Source organism: Cataglyphis hispanica, chromosome 10 (assembly GCF_021464435.1).
Source record: "Cataglyphis hispanica isolate Lineage 1 chromosome 10, ULB_Chis1_1.0, whole genome shotgun sequence".
NCBI classification, from domain to species: Eukaryota; Metazoa; Arthropoda; class Insecta; order Hymenoptera; family Formicidae; genus Cataglyphis; species Cataglyphis hispanica.
Window position 1 is genome coordinate 4279291 of NC_065963.1, and position 18524 is coordinate 4297814.

Here is an 18524-nt window from a genome sequence, read left to right on the forward strand (position 1 = left end):
GATAAGTTTTTACGACCAGTATCGCATTTAACTATCCTCGGCCGATCTTTCGATAAACACTAGGAAGATCTTATATCTTAAAACAGACGGAGAAATAAATATACGGCTGCGGCAGGCAAACTCGAGAGGATGAGTTCGACAATCTCGTAAATACCTAATAAATACCTAAATTAGATTTGTTCGTCATATTTCTCAGTCCACGGAACAAAAAGGCGTTAGCCTTTCAAAGGCAAGAAAGGTGGTTACATCGGAAAACGCAAAGGAGGTGCAAGATACGATGGTGTGAAAGCGAGAACGTAAGGTGGTGAAGGGGGGAGAGAGGAGGTTCGAACCACTTAGCTGTTCGAGAGCATTGCTCCTCTCTTGGCGGCGGGATGGAATGGGGTCCGAGAAGCACGCGGTTATTGTCTCCGTGAGAGAAGTTATGAAAATTACGTGCCCCGATGCGCTCGCCTTCGCTTGTTCTCCGTCGCACAAAGGCCGGTTTTCCTCGGGATACGAGCATTTCGCGAATGAATAGCCGATTAAAATCAACGATCCGCCCCCGCATGCTCGCCGCCGGCTGCATCTTTAATTGCTCGCGTTAGCCGATTAGTGATAAATTAATAGGAATTCGTTCTATGTCTGCTCTACCTTGCCTTGAAAATTATTTAGCACCCTCGAGCAAAGACACGGAACGTCTGACATTACAATTATAGGCGATTCGGATCCGGTCTTCGCGAATTATTACAATCCGGTTGGTTTGGAAATGTTACTCGGATGGAGAAGATAAATTTCCAGATGTATTATTTATTTATTTTATTTTCTAATGCACGTGGTTCAAATTTTTGCGATACTTTAAAAGATAGTCATAATCGTATCTTTTCTTTGTCCGATTAACGTGACTTTCAATAATGTGGTTCTTAACATTACAGTAGTTTTAATACGCGATGTGCATTCTCAGTCACGTATATCTTGCAGTTATTAATTCTTATCGAGGTCGCCGCCGGCGAATTTTCTCGTTATCTTTTGCCGTAAAATTAACATCTCCGACTTCTCCCTTCATTCTCCCATCGCTCTCGATGAATAAAGTTTAATACCGTTTCACCTTCTAGGACGGGAATTTCGCAAGCTCACTCGCTTCGATGCACCCGTGACGCATCCAGGCGAAAGAATGAGCGCACGCTCTGAACGCAGGACATCACTTAAAATCGGTGGAATCTTTGCCCCGGAGCGATAAATCCGTTATTTCCGATTTCTGTTCCCGCCCGGCTGCTCTCTCGTTTATGTACCGCGGTGCTGTGTGTAACGGCAATAACGCGAGATTAATCACGGTCGGGTTAGAGATACGAGCCGCAGAGAATTACGGGTCGGACCGATATTGCATACCTTTTTGCGCGTGTGCCTATCGGTAAATATATCGCGATAGATCTTTACAGGATTTTATTCATAAGCTATATTGGTAAGGGTTTAATTAAATTTTCAAGCTAAAGGAAATCATTAGCCGCGAATGCACGCATTGGACGATCTGCAAACATGCGGATAATTTCTGTGGCTTTGGAAGCCTCGAACGACACGTTTCGTGAAATGTTTAATGCATAAACTGCAAAGTTAAAGTCTATCGTGTCGCAATTGTTCAATTTTGCAGGGCATGTATTTATCTATTATATTTTAAATGAAGTTTATTAATTAAATTTGATTTTATATTATTAATTTTGTTTGAAATATCGGATGAAACTTTAATTTATTATAGAAGTGGCATAAAGATTATTTGACGCTTTCAATTGAGGAGAAAAGAAATAAAACATGTAGTGTAATCATTATTATTATATATACTTAAATATTAATTAGTTATAAGAGTGCTAATTGAAAACAAACGATTACGTCAAATAAATAGCGTTTCATTATTCATCCAATAATTCAATGCGTAAATTGATAATATTAAAATAATATTATCCACTTTATCATTTCTATATATTGGATATGCATCATATTCGTAATGTGTTCAATCTATTCATTCTATTCATTCCGAACGCGTTGTAAAAATATTGCGTGATATGGACTCGGTAATCAGCTCACACGTATCACACTATCCAATTTATCGGTTTTGAAATCTATTTGGAACGAATACATAACCACATCACATTCGGATATTTTGTTATTACTTCGATAGCGAGAGAACTTTGACGTGTATTAATCCGGTGCAACTATACGTAATACGTTCTCGACGCGAAAACCTGGTGTACATAAGAGGATCTACGTTAGGGTTTGTCGCGTAAGAGAATAGCAAATGAGGCGGGGAAAAAGAACACGCGGAGAGAAAAAAAAAAAGCGACCTGACCCGAAAATTGTGGGTTGATAATCAGCACGAGTGCCAGCTAGCGTGCGACGAGAGGGCCCGAAGAAAACTCGACGCGACCGCTAATGGAAAATGTAATCGGGCTCTGCTTTCCTCCTTTCTCTCTCTCTCTCTCTCTCTCTTTCTCTCTCCTTCTCTCTTTTTTATCCCTTCTCGCTTTGGCGGCGTGAATTTTCCAGCGTGACGCGAAAATGCGTGAAATGATTACACGCGCGCGCACGAACGACACGGTTGTATACTTATATACGGGCGTCTCTTTCCGTATCACACTGTATACAGTTAGGTTTGCGCACGTGTAACTAAGCAAAAGCATTACGCGTTCGGAATTGTATCAGCTGATACCAGGAGGGAGCGCAATTACCTGTCTGCTGGAACGGTATCGAACGACCGATATCACTGAGAGCGCGCTAATGGAAAGCAGCTGAAAGGAGGCAAAGAGTATGACAAGAAAGAGAGAAAGTATTAGAGAGAGAGAGTCGCAACGAACGTAGGTCGAGCGCAAATGTCGCGCGCGCTTTGTTTTCTGCTGCATTTAGCAATGAAGCGCCGCGGAATCCTTTGATTTTCATTTGGTGTGACGCGCGCACGATCGTCATCTCACTGTTAATTAAAAAGGCAGAGAGAGAGAGAAAGAGAATGAGGGAGAGATATGCGAGCTTGGTATTACGTGCGCGCGGTGCATCGATGAAAAGTAATTCATGAAGGAGAATTATCTCGCGTCTCGCTAAGCGGATCTAAAGCTGAGCGATGCCACAATATACAGAATCCGATGATAAACGTGTGACTATAATACGATAATATAGTCCTTCCCGCGGCGATTTTCCGCTGAAGCCGACCGCCAGTTCCGCCAAGGGCGCACTTGGAAATGCTGTTGCACCGATTAGCGCCCGACTAAACTAATAGTCCCTTACAAATTAATGCATTCACGATGCACCGCCAGAAGACTGCATCGAGGGCTAGTGACCCGTATCAACTACACCTGAACCCCGACCCGATACCCGATCGTACAGTATCGCCCGGATTCGTTTGCCTGCGCGTTCGGATTATCGGAATTGCCGCGGTATCGCAGCGGAAGAAGAAAATGGTGTTGTACGCCTCGGTGTTCGCGATCGGTTTTCGGTTATTACATCGGCAATTGGAATCACACACCACTTAATTTGCCCCGATTTGCACTATGCGGCTTATGCCGCGGCCGTAAACGAAATCGTAAATACCACCGAATTCTCTCTAATTGATATATTTGAAAGTTGCAATCTAACTGATGAAATTATGTAATAAATCAATATTACGATATATTTTTTTATATTATGATAATTAAAATAATATTAAATTTTTATTCAAGAGAAAGTGGGAGAGCAGAGTTATTATTACGGTAGTGATTATATATATATATATATATATATATATATATATATAAACTATTAAAATTGATAGGATGGAGAGATTAATCTATTTTTAAAAGTTAATGATAATGTTATTTTAATTAATTATGATAATTAATCTTTTGCAATCAATTTGACATATTTGCACATTCACAGCGCGCAATTTCCTCTGTTTTTCTAATATAAATATAAATGTTTATGTGATTTATTAGATGAAAATATAAAATTGTGATCGGCAATTAATAATCATGTTTATGATGAATTTGAAGTATCCAGAATAATATCCATTTTTCTACTTTTTTGAATTCTGTTTGCTTCTGTACATATATAATATTCAGCATTGTTATTACATTAGCTTACTTTGTATTTCTTTTGATACATATAAATCACATGTTGTACGATATTTACTTTCCTTTTCCTGTGCTTCTTTGCTTCGTGAGTAAAGTTCATGTTAGTCTTTTGCGGATCGACTCGACAACTAGCGGAAATTTAGCAACAAGGTAACTACATACTCCGCTTTGTTCCGAAGCTCTTAGAAACCAGGTCTCGTCCATCCAGGCAAATTATAAATATTCAAACTTTGAACGCCGAGTTAATCAAGAACGACATCGTTGCGCTTCGGTTTAAAGAGTTTTCGCTCCGCAGTAAATTTACAAGAACGTCGCAGAGATAGTAAAAGGCTTTGAACGACACTCACCTTTCGTCGTCAGCGTTTATCCTCGTCACTTCGATCTATCAAAGTATATCTCGCGACGTGATCAAAATTTATTTTGCGAAAACTCTTCGTTGGACGAGTCTATACAACTTCGAGGAAACTTGCCGCTTTGCCGATGAAGCTAAAATTGATACGATGCGCGAACGTGTTTACGTGAAATCCGTTGAGTATAAACCGAAACGCGACGAAATTTTTATTTTCCTCTCTTTTTCGACGAAGGATGTTTTTAGTGGCCGACCAAGTGTTAACAGAGTCAATCAAGTTAACCGAGAAAGAGAGAGACTATCGTTTGTCTTTATCTACGTAAGAGTGTCGTACATCTGCGTATCGGGGTCGCGGATGAAGGATGAAGGGGAGCTTGTTAATAAGGATTTATGATTATCTCAAGAAACGTTGAGACGAAGCTTGCCGGAGGTTCTTGGTTAACCGTTCCTTTATACGAGCCCTGTCTGGGAGTGATGTCGAGGATCGGCAGTGACGGCAAGATTGTAGTAAGGAGAGCCTTGAAAATTGTTCCTAGACGCTTCACCGGCGGCTTTATTACCCAGCGGAGTGACAGGGCGAGAGAACTGTTTATGTAAGAGAGTGTCTAAAATCCGCGAGAAGCGTGATATTAACACGAAGAAGAAGAAGAAGAAGAAGCATTTTCCCTGTCGCGCCGAATGTAATTCGATTCGTCATGACTATCACACGCCCCATTTCGCGCAATTATTATCGCCAGAATACAATTGCAGCGACATCCTTTCTAAATTATTTTGCGACGATTTTTCTTGTTCTCTTCTTGGATTATAATATAGACAGGAGAAAAACAGTTAGCAACGACTAGCTATAATCGATATTGTTATCTGATTTTAAGCAAGCATTTTTCTAGATTTTTTTCTCCGTAAATTATAACAAAATATGAATATAGAAAAATATATATATAGAGAGAGAGCAGCCACAGCCCGTTTTTATATTTAAACTCATTTTAAATATGGCCACAGGTCGTTTTAAGATTCCATTTAGTCAATGAAATGGCCGTATAACATTTTCAGACCTTACTTAAGACGATCTTAAATATAAGAACGGACTAGCCTAAATATCAGCCTATAATTAAAAACATTATTTATATACATCAATTTTCTTAAATTTCTAAATTATACATTAAAACACTGATATTAATAGAAAAGAAAAACTCAGCAAGTCATCGCAATTGATGGAGCTAATCAATATCGATGCAACTTAATATATGTACGTAATAATGATAAAGTTTTATTAGTGCATTCCTTTGTCACTCACTGCGACTGCTTGCCGGAATATGCCGACGTTCATAAATTGTGGCTGATTAACGAAAAAGGGACAGCCCGTCTAATTCATCTTTTACCTTCTCCCTCTAATGGTCAACTTAAGCACATCTACTTTCACGAATACACACGTCTCGCTTTTGCAAATGCTATACGTGCTCGTACGGTCGTAACCGAGCGTCATGCTCAGCCGGCGCTCGCCATTATCTCGCGATAGAATGCGCTCACGGTGGCCTAATAAAACCCCATGAGTCAGGCTATTTGTCGGCGGGAGGGTATTTAAGTGATACATAATGTCGTAAAGAGCCCGTCCCCCAAAGACATCCCCGTCTGCCCTTCGTGAACCGCAATCGCTTGTGTTAGGGTTCGCGCCGGTATAGAGACGTTATACTTATACGATATACATACAAGGTGACGATGTATCTCGGATTAGTTAGATCGACCCCTTTAACGAAAGGAGTATATTTGTATCTAACAAGATATTTATAATTATGGTACCATATAAAGCTACCATCTTCTTATATTACATGCAACAATTTATTACGATTATCGTTATCGTTTGTCATCACAAATCTTTTTGTGACTCATTAATTGAATATAATAAATATTTATGATTGTAAACATTATTATAATGAAGTTTGATATATGTTTTCTTTAAACAAGATATAGAGAGAAATTAAATATAAATTAAATCAAAGTTTCGAAACAGTTTCGAAATAATCGTTAATTGACAGATTAAATAAGAATTTGTAGCGTCATTTCTTTTATTAGTATCGCGTTTTTCATTATGGAGTGAAATTATCATTTGAAAGCGAGAGCGTGACTATTAACTTTCTAAACAAATGAAATGTCAAGGGTAATTCTTTAAATTCTTTCACCTTGAAATCTTTTTAGATATTGATACAATTTGGCTTGTAATAGGGAATACATAGTACGTTTTCGTGACTATGAATCTTTCAGCGGCACGCGCTTTTGCTGCCACAAATTGAAATCTGTTTTATCACGAGGAGTTGATCGCGTGCAGCTATTTTCCCGAAGAAGAAACAGCTCGCTCCTTTATTTAGACGCGGCATACGAAATTTTAATAATAAATGTTTAATAATAGTGTTTCCATTTTAATCGTTGGCGTAGCTCTTTCGATACACCCTGTATATACAAGCGCGACGTGGCTCTTTCCATTAGCGTACCAAGGGACGTTCCGACGTATTTCAACGCAGCGGGGTTTCTATTTGACTTTCACCCGTAGTATCAGCTCCCTAAATCGTTTCTGACGTCCGTATGCCACGGGGCGTGAATGTGTTTTTCGCTATTGACAATATTGATAAGATTCGTGTCAAAAAAATATCGGTTTTTTTTTCTACCGACAAACAAAATTGTTTATTAATTTCAAATATTTTTACACAAGCAGTTGAGCTGGAAATTAATTCTTTATTTCTATTATATTTTAACAAGAAATATTACATTCAATTTATCATAACACGTTTCAACATAATCTATTTTGTTTTGTTTAATAATTTTATTTTCCTTGTTACAGGTAAGAAAAAAAGGATGTCCTACGTTTTCAACGGAAACACATTTTGGATCAGATTTACTGCACGTAAGGAAATACTTGAGTAGATACTGAAAAAAGTGCATAAATTTATATGCCAAATTGGAAAACAGATATAATAAACAGAATATCATAATATATGTATGAATTTGCACTCAATTCATGCCTGTTTTATTTCTTTTCCATTTTTATCATATAAACTTTATTCAATTTTGTTAATATTTTAGCTTTGTTAATATTTTCTGTTTATTCTGTTTTTTGATTTGTTAATTTTTATTTATTATTGTATATGATTCAATTTATTAATGTATTATATTAATGAGGAATATTTAACGAAATTAAAAGCGAGATAAATTTATATCATTCGTTACACACATTGTCGATCATCAATGTTTGACAATTATTATGCATAATAATTTACGTTACAGGAATGTTGTGTAAATCAATAGCATATGTTAACGTGTCAGATGAAAATCATTTGATGCCATTGTATCTGCTGTTCGAACTTTCCAACGATTGTTTTACAGAAACGTTGCGTGTATAATTATTTACCTACCGGAGTCTACTGGAACTCGATGGTATGGAATCGTGTAGCGAGCGCATTGTACATTCTGGTTTACATTCGTTTCGGATGGCTCGTAGCGACATTTTTCGCTCGGTGAGGTTGGTTTTTTCGGATTTAGATGCAAACGTGTCGGACAGTATTCTGTTTGCACACCTGACGCGAATGTGTCCCGAAATGTGACGAATATATCTCGTCGTGACGTCGCATCATTAGCACAGTTTTATAGTCGTTACTTCTAATACACATCTGTCGATCAGAGAACTTATTAAAAAAAATACAAACTTTTTAAAACTGACAAAAATATCTCGTGTTTAATCTCAAAGTATAAAAAAAAAAAATATTTAATGCGTAGAATTTATTTTTGGAAACAATTTTTTGTGAGAGAGCACAAAAAGAGGAATTGAAAAAAAAGGACGCAAAACATTTTTTTTTTACGGAAATGAAAATTTTTTTCATAAATTGTTGAAAAAAAGAAAAAACTTTCGATTTGTTAGGAAAGAGAGAAAATTCAATTCTCTCCTTTTATCGGGCATCTTTTATTGCCATTACGTTTTACATCGAAGCTTTCATCCAGTGTGACCGAAGTCATTCTCTTGACAAAGAGAAACGATCCGAGTGCGGTTGTCGAAAGTTCAAAATAACATCGCCCGAAGGAAGGGCGAGGGAAGTGGCAAACGTTACGAAGGGTTGGCAGTGCTCGCAATTCTTGCTCGCAGTATTATTATTGAAGTCAAAGCTCGGCTGCCGAGTCAATCTATTAGGGTAGTCAGGGTGTCCAAGTATCGCGATTATTATGACCTTTTCCCTAATTACCATCCCAAATATGAATGCAAATTGCCCTGCGGCATCCCTAGGCGGATACGTGCATATATATATATATATATATATATATATATATATATATATATATATATGTCGCAGTTGCCGCTCGACGTCTCTTTGGGGTTGCTTATTAGCTCGGTTAGGGGATGAGCCCTGACGGAGGGAGGTCTCCTGCACGGGAGGGGGTCATGCAGTTGGGAGATTCTCGCGGGGTGTCGGCTCTGATCGTCCTTTGAAAAAACGACGCAAATAAGGTCCGTCAAGCTGGAGCAGCCGGGATTTGATCGCAGATATTTCTCCTCGCCCCTTTGTCGACCGGATCGCGCCCTTCCCTCGGCGAAGCCGCTCGTTGTGCGACAGCAGGGTTGGTTTGGCGGAATCCCATTCGTCAACTGGGATATTTTGAACCCTGGGGCGAAATTTTTTTAAAGCTAATTTCTCTTAAATTAGCATGATTCTGAGGGAACACGCTCGTATCATAAATTGTGTATGAGAGAATGTCTGTGTATGTATGTGTATATATAAGACAATTTCTTACAAATTATATTCAATTATCGCGAAATAGCAAATAATACATTGAAACGAGACATGATATTAATTAACAAAAGTATACAAAATTTATTAATTTTGTTATGAAAGCATAACATTAATTATGTAGCAACTCAGTAATTTTATATAATATTACATATTTACTTATTTTAATAATATTATATTTATATAATACTGCATCAGCTGCAATCGAACATAAATTCTATATTTTTTTCTCTTAATATATAACGATTATATCGATATCGAAGGGAAGAAATAACGATTGAAAATATATAATCCGATCAAACGAGTCAAGATATTATGCAGAAGTTGCGTCATGCTACTCGCAATAATTCAAGGCCCGCCAAACACCCTCCTTCGCGAATACCGGATATCGAAGTATACAGTATATTCCCGTCATCCCATGGGTACTAACTCTCGACCCTTCGACATTGTTCCAACGAAAGGAACGATCGTGGCGACGAACGACACCGCCGACATATAATACAGGACGCGATGTCGGTCCGCGCCGTTAACATAAAAATCCTAGCCATCCGGCATGATATCCGGAAACGGTCTGAAAACTTCCCACAAGCGCGATTTATCATTCACCGTTGTTCTTACGACGAAGAAAGGGCATCGGTAGGGGCAGCGAAAAAGCCCGATGGAGGGAAGGAAAGGTCGACGAGTTACCCTATGAACCGTAAATAGTCCCTTTCGAATCGTAGATCTGCCGATAAGTAGCACCGCCGGAAAGCGCATCCTTCGTCATTTGGGGAGTCGCGAAAAATGTCCTCGTTATACGGGATTTTTTTATCATCTTCAACGACGTACAACGAGGGTTAGATAACGATCTTGTAGCTAGTATCGAATTTTGCGATCATTTGCTTAGCAATAGAATATCTAACTGCTATAAATATATAAAGAAAATTATCTACATACATACTTGTATGTATTTATATATGTATATATGTATGGATGCCGATCCATTTCTATTGCTCTATAAATATTTTCCATACATTGAGTTATATTCTATATTTTACGTAACACGATTATTGGATTTTTTTGTGCAAATTTCTCGAATTGATTTATATGTATGTAAGACGAAAAATTATTTAAAGACAAGTTTTATACATATGACAATTTTATCTTTTAGCGAAATGGATTTCATAACGCATTGCAATTTAGCTGCACTAACTATCGATCATATGCAGTGCGCATATATCACACGTTGTTGTTCTTTCTTGAATCCATTCCAACGAATTATTCACGATACGAATAACGACCTGGATGAATTTGGACGCATTTGTAAACAAATTTTGGGGGGAACGAACTGAAAATGGAACGGTCAGATACGTACGTGTCGAATAACCAAATGCTGAAACCTTTTACCGGATGAAACGGATGGCACGCGAGATACACGTATATAGCGTAATTCAGTGTATATACGCGACACCACAATTATGGACGTAGACCAAACCATCGCTGGTTAGGTGAATCGCAAAGTAACGAAAATGCCAGTGCGGATATTTTGTCGCAACTGTTCCGCCGACACATAATAATTTCCGTTCTTTCTCTCCAACTGTCAACATTGTATACACGCGCACACGCCAATTTGGTCTACTGCCTGCAATTAAAATGTTTCAATAAAGGCATTTGTAATCTAGAGAGTTGTGTTACGAAAAATTAGCAGATTTTTTTGTAATATATTTTTAGAATTATTTTCTTTTTTATTCTTTTTCTTTAAAATTGTAATCTTTATTAATTATAGGACATTAAACTTTCTTTTGAAATGACATTAATTAAAAATTATATATATTAGGTCTATTAGATTAATCACTAGCTCTAGTCACATAAAAACTTTCTAAGTGGCTATTCACTTTTCTGTATTGTATGTTTATTATATATAGTTTTTAAAATTATAATAGATTGAAAACTGAATGGCTTTGTGTGAGAAAGTAATTTTAATAAAATTTTACATAAAAATAATTATATTAGGTAATAAATATTATAAATGATTTTAGATTGATTTTTATATTAAAATTATAATATTTTGTATTTTTATCAAAATGTTTAATGTCAAAAAATAAAAAAAAAAAATTATGTACACCTAGGCTGGAACGAAGAAAATATTTAAATAAAAGAATTAATTATAATTTATGTAATCAAAAATATATAAAAGTGAAAAGAATATTTATCGTAGGAAACATATTATTAAATTATAGGGATTAACAGTTTATTTGTCCCAAAGACATACATTGTAAATATTGATTCGATGATAATAATTACTAATCAGTAGCGGTTTATGTCAAGTTAAGTATACGCGCAAGGCGCGCACCGATTTGGATCCCATTCGATGCAGTGCGGTACGACACAACCTCATGATTAGTTGAATGAGGTTAACCAGGCTGTAATTAAATCAATGATGGCCATAAATTCACGAGAGGCGCGCGCTGCGCTCTGCTAGATACATCAACGTAATTTCAAAATTGTTAATCACGTATTACTATTTGCGGTACACGCGAAAACGGCGCACGTACATTGATAAAATAATCGTAATGAATATTTATGTTATGCTGCGAACGATTCCTGTGTCTCGCTTAATGAACGTGATTTCGTGAATTTTATGACGTGCTCGTTAATTAAACTCGGCGCGCATTTGTCAGGTGGAAATTTATTGCCTTTAATTTATAATAGTTTGAGAGTCTCATGAATATACTCGTATGTTCGGTGTTTAAGTGTTGCAAAATATTATTAAGTGATAATTAGGTGAAAACGTCTTCCTCATTTCACTTTTCTGCGATAATCTGTGATCTCACCTTCTCAACTTTTACTCGTCATTTTATGTACGAGATTTATGATATTATTATAAAATCCTACATATTACAATAGCTCTGATAAATTAAAATTCAATTCCCATAAGATATTAAGAAAACGAAATATAATCCAGACAATCAAATCATCTGAGAATCAAATAATTAAATATTAAATATATTATTAAATATTAAATATAAAAATTAAATATTAAATAAGAGAAAGGGAGAGAAAAAAAAACAGATTTTGTAATGTAGAGTAAAACTTTAAGAAGGAAAAAGATTTTTCTCTTTTTCCCCAGAAAGCACTTTTTTGTTAAAATATAATACTCTTTAAATTGTTCGTTTCAAGTTTTATAAAATCTTAAGATCGATTCTGTAAGAATTTGTTTAAATATATCTCGATAATTCTCTTTTAAATAATAAATTATTTTTTTGTACAAATTATGCATGATGCAAATAAAATATCTTCTAATATCTAGTTTGAGTATCGTTAGATCAATGAAAAACGTCAGGAGAGAGAGCAAAATATATATATTATTTTCGTATAAAAGAAAATCTTGTAAAGAAAACAAGTTCTTTATGCGCTGACTGATTTAAATTTTCTCCGATACGATATTCTTTATAATGTCTCGTTACGGTGTCCCATCAAAACTGGAAGCCCTTTCCGTCACGCCTGCTTGAACGATACAGCGATTCTCGAGTCTCCCCTTCATCTACCTAAATCAATCTTATCTTTAAGCACGGTGCTATATACAAACGGAGTTTATAACGCAAAATACGAGGTCCCTACGGATCGCGAGAGGCATGGCGAATCGTCCCTTTGGCGCGGGGTGCGATTTTCAGCGACGCACGCGACGCGTGTCCGATTCGCCGAATGAATAAATAAAGTTGTCTCGCTACGAGAGACACGCTTTTTGCGTAGAAAAAGCCTGCGGGGGAAAAAATTAATGTCGTTACCGACAAGGTGCACTCGCTGAGAATCAAGCTGAAAGGGGACATCCGGATGACACGTCATGGATGAAAGAGAGCGAGAGGGATGAAGATCGGGATGCGAGCCGTAACCGGATTTGATTCGCCAAAGATCAAAGAACTCTCTCTCTCTCTCTCTCTCTCTCTCTCTCTCTTTTTTCCTCTTTGTCTCGCACGTTCGTACACCGAACGCGAAATTTTGCCATCGCGCGTAACCGATAGAGCCAATCAGAGGATATGGATAGATAAGCGCGTATGTCTCGTCGAATGCACGCGCGCGCACACGCGTACGTATCGGTGGAGATACGTCGGATAAGAGTAATACACATTGTACCAGGAGTGATCTAGAGTACCACGAGTGAATGCACGACGCATCCAACACCTGAGCGTGACTTTTCCTCCACTTCTTTTTTTCAATTTTGCGACCACTGCTGCCGATAAGGATAAGGCGAAACGAGCGTCGCTTTATGGTCTTCGTGACTCGTGCTAGATACAGTTGTGAGGCAACCAGGTTGCGCCTACAAGCATATATACTATATACATATACACACACATTTCAGGCACTCCATCTATTTTTATTACGGGAATATTTGTGACAGCAAACGGTTGCACTTCCCGTCTTTGTTAACAGTATTTCACTTTGGAATACATAATGCAGCATGATACATTGTGTGTTCAGCATTGCATTCGTTGCATCTGTTTTTGAATACTTTTTGTTTGTACAGACAATGCAGTTAAGATGAACAGAAATGCAATTGAGATACTTTTCTTCTCTTTATGATTATATGAAAAATATAAAAGAGCTATAATTAAAAAATTTAAGGAAAAATTAATTGGGAATTAATCGGGAATTAATGCAAGATTCTCTTGCTATATATAAACATTAAAATCAAACTATAGTCTATAAATAGAACGGCACATTTAAGAAGTAAGAGTAATATATTAATTAATATATTATATTAGCATGATTATTAAACAACTTGTTTTAGATCTAAATAATTCAAACAACTTTCTACGAAGGAAGTAGGGAGAATCCGTTAGAGCGATTACATTGTGCTTCGTTTCACCCGAAGAAATTAGGGGTCGCGTAGCAGCTTGCTTGCTGCGACGATGAATCGCTATACACGATCACTCGATGCGTCTTTTCGACGGCGATCTCAGGGGAGTGTAGGAACTGCTTTCGGGGGTAGCTTTCGAAAGCAGCGGCCAAGAGGTCGATGATCGCGATAAGAGGCGCGGAGGTACAAAGGGCAAGCCGCCGCGCACAAAGATCCCTAGGATAAGCGTCTCATGGCGCCGTTATTGCATCTCCGGCAAACCTCTCTCTCTCTCTCTTTCTCTGCCCTCTTCATCTCTTCTTCTTCCTTCATTTTCTCCCTTCTCCAATGGTATCTCCGCGCGCGGACATATGCAAGGGGACGTTGTCTATTGAATTTTCATGACGTACACGCGGCATCTAAGTGACTCAATCTCAGCGAGCATGCAGGAAGTCGTTGTCGTTGCGTCGTCGTCGACGCTATATTACTCGGGCGCGCTCGCATACGTCGGGGGTGGCTTTCGCATAGCGTTACGATACGATAACAAAGTGACTGACGCAGCCGCCGGAGTTGCGCACCAGGTTGCCGTATGTATGTGTACGTCGTGCAATATCCTGCGATAAAGACGCGAATTTGCAAGCGGATGAGCCTGCGCGAATTTGTTTTTCAAAGTGGCTCCTTCTTGTCGTGAATGTGTATGCGTCACGTCGTTTGGGGAAACGATTCGAAAGTTGCCGCGCCCTTTAAATCACAATAGGAAAATTGTCTTGATCATCTGAATTCAAATGGAAAGCGCATTGCGCGGCAATATATGTGTCCGAATGCAAATAGAAGTTTGTGCTCTTTATTGCCCGCGAGATTTTCAACTTGAACTTGATAATATTTTTTAAACGAATAAAATTATTCTTTTTTTTTAAATATATTTGTAATGGCACACTTTCTCTTATTGATACATTAATATTTTTTATGTTTAATAGACATTTATTTAGAAAAATATTTCTTTAGTTATTTGAATTTTTTCATTTTTGGAATAGTTGATTATTTTTTATTAATATACGAGATGTACTTTTACAAAACTCTCATCAAGATAATATTAAATCTAATTGAATGCCAATAAATTTTCGAAAATAGAGATATCACGTATTCTTGGATCAGATTATTTTCGCACTTACTCTTTGGATTATTTATCTTGTCTCTATCTATGGCGTGTATTTATTTAACCTACATTTTCCGAGTATATTCGTCTAAAAATATCTTAAAATGTAACCACAATCCTCTCTTGTAATACCCAGGAGAAATAACAAATATCGTATTCAGTAAATCGTAGGAATATTACAAGATGCATACATATGCGTCGTATACAGTTAAGTCAAGAGCCCATTTTTCATATTATTCTCCTGTTTAATATATAGATCAGATGCATATGCAGTTCAAAACCTTGACGAAAATGGATCACGGCAAGGTGCGTCGTTATCTTTCTCGCGTTGAGACGCTCGAGGAAAATCCATGAAAATCACAAGCCTGCTCGTCACTGACTGTTGCGTAATATGTATCAATCACGATTGCATGAACACGTTGCGAAACTTACGTTTTATGTAATGTAAGAAAATGATAAGGAGATAATGGGAATCAATTCCAATCAATTGTGCAACACCGCGCTTTTAAAAATAAATTATAATAACAGAATATTTTTTTTATATTTTTTTTAACGGAAGCTCGAAAAAAAATAGGTCGTTTTCGGTCATCTCGCGGATATAGACTTTCGCCTTACGCGGATTGCACAGTTTTATTATATCCCGTACACGTGAGGATACGTGCAGGTACTCCGCGAGAGTGCGCCTTTAACGAAGCAGAAATAACGCGATTACTTTCATCGTTGTGAGTCGTTAAACTCGGAACGTCTTGGGTCGTCATCGATCCGCGTAACTACGTCGTCGTCGTAGTCGTCGCCATAGTCGCGACGTCGTCGTCGCCGTCGCCGTGACATCAAAGGCGCGCGGTATTCAATGGCTTCGACTGAAGCACGGGAAAAAAAAACTCGCCGAGACGTCGAACCGACGACAAATCACTAATTTCTTATCCCCGCGGTCGTTAGCCAATCTTACAAGTCCTCGAGACTTTTATTTTCGTTCCACGATTGTCGTATAAAAGCTTTTTCCTCAAAATAAAGAATTTAGAAAAAGAAAACGTCAAAATACTTTGAAGTTTATTGTTATATATTGCTCTGCAAATTTTATATTGCTATTAGAAGCATATTCTTTTTCAACCGCATTTTCCCTTCAAAGAGAATCTCTACGTAGAGTTCTCGATATCAGATCTTAACCGCTCGTAGATTTGACATACGTGATGATCGTGAACACGTGGTGCGTGCTGCGGCGTAATATCATACGCGAGGCGAACGCGCCTCGCAGCTTCGAAAGCGCAAACTGCAATTTCGTCCGCGAGCAAAATTGTTGGAACGCGAAAATGCACCGGTGTGGCAAACGAGAAAAATGAAGAAAAAAGAGAGAGGAAAAAGAGGAATGCGAGTCCGCGAGCGGGAGCGGGAGATGTTTCGCAAAGGATCTATAGTTCCATCCGCGCCGTACACTTATAGGATGGAAAGATAAGGAATTGGTTTCGGCTTAACTGCGTTTTCCGCCTTAATCCATTAGCGCTCACGAAACGGTGCTCTCGTTCCGGCGTGATCACGCGAGCCGCAGTGAGCGATACCTTCATGTCTGTGTCGGCATGAAATATACAAGTCGCGGATGAGGACCGAAGTTTTTCGAGGAGTTTTCATAAGGAGAGCCTCGCTTCTTGAAGAAACAAATTCCGAACTTTACGCTCTGAAAGAATCGAAACTTTTGAGGAGTTTCGAGATATTCGCAGAATTTGCTGTTACCATGCTCTCTTACGAAAAATGTCGCTTCTCGAGAACGAGTTGAGCGACAATACATAATAAAATTTCACGTAAATAATTTTTTCTGATATTTAATTACCATTATCTTAGCATAATCACATTTTTTTGACATCATTTTTAGTTTCTTAAGAGAAACGCACACACACACATTTTTTTTAAATAAATTTTGAAATGAATAATAATTATTATAATTACTTTTAAATTTTTTGTTTTAATATTTTTATTGTGATCCATTTTATTAATCAAGTTATTCTTTTTAATTCTCTAACTTGCCTAATTTTAGATAAATCTTTATGTGATGTCTGAAATTAGCATAGTGTAATCCGCATTACGAGACTTTTAAAATCTATTTTTAAAGTTAAGCTTGCAATATGTTGGCATAAATGATGTTACATCTTCATACATCGAAAAGCGTTTGATTATGCTAAAATGTCTGTAAAAAGTCTGCAATTACGGGATTTCTCGCGATTTCGTGATGCATCGCGTATCGGATGATCATCGGGCAAGTAAAGGCTGTGAACAGGTTTCCATCAGCGTCCGGTGCGATTATCCGCACTTTCGTGTTGCGAGGTGATAACTCGCCGCCGGCCCCGTCACAATAAATCTCTCGCTTACGATGAAAACAGACACTATCGTCCGCTATTAGCTAACGCCATTCTACGATATTACATCTGTGCTCTCGGTACCGATAAAAATGTTAAAATATGAACCCCACATATATATTTATGATTCTACGTTTCGAGCTGAAAATTATTAAATCCTTAAAAAAAATAAAGATCTGTCTTCCTTTTCCTCTCGAATTTGCAATTTTCAAAAAGTATCAAACCGATCGATATCACTATTTGGCTATCAAATTACGGCATTATAAAAATCAAGCACGTTGAAAAAATTAAAAAATCGAGAAATTGAAGAAAAATATAGAAAGGGAAGAGAAGAGAGAGCGCGTACTGAAAGTAGTATTGTAATTAGTCGTTTGCATGCGCGCGGCCCGATAATAATCATCATCATCGATAACGATATGTTGCCTATGCGTCATATGGATGTTTATGAATGCTGTCCTAATGAAGCATCATTACGGATAGAGTAGAAGAGAGCGAGAAAGGGAGGGTCGTCAGCGTATAGTGGTATGTATGTGGGCGGGAAGGGATGGTCGGGAATGAATGTGACATAGGTCCTCAACGCCGAATAACTTCCTGGGTGATTAACTGCTGAATTGCCAGGAACGTGAGCGAGGTTTCGAGTTAATTGCAACTCTCATATATAGTTTCTCCCTTTCTTTCTCTCCGCCTTACTATCTCTTTCTGTACTCGTGTTTAATTATCTCGATGGGTGCAGAGTCGGTTTCGTATAATAAATCTCGAAATTGAAAATTGATCCTAGAATTTTGGCTAAATTGTCTAATTTTCTTTTTATAACTATTACGTGTACAATGTAAAATGTTGATTTAATTTCTTCAACTCCAACATATATATATATTTTTAAAATTTTTCTAATACTTTTCTCATACATTAAAATCATTTCGCATATTGATTATTTCATCTTCTTTTCTGTTCTGTTTTTTATTTATCTTTTAGTTTCATTATATTTAGTTGTATTATTCTATATTTATATGGTCTTA

At 37.4% G+C, this 18524-nt stretch overlaps 1 protein-coding gene and 1 long non-coding RNA gene across 4 annotated transcripts in view; both read left to right on the plus strand.

Moving 5' to 3' along the window:
• LOC126852545 (fasciclin-3) overlaps positions 1-18524 on the plus strand; it is a 280034-nt gene that overhangs the window by 76496 nt on the left and 185014 nt on the right. The gene's annotated exons all lie outside the window — the stretch shown is intronic.
• Positions 1-18524, plus strand: part of LOC126852613 (uncharacterized) — a 112197-nt gene that overhangs the window by 10658 nt on the left and 83015 nt on the right. Inside the window, exon 2 of the long non-coding RNA XR_007687855.1 lies at positions 7253-7315. This is a non-coding gene — a long non-coding RNA (uncharacterized LOC126852613). The remainder of the gene's footprint in view (positions 1-7252; positions 7316-18524) is intronic.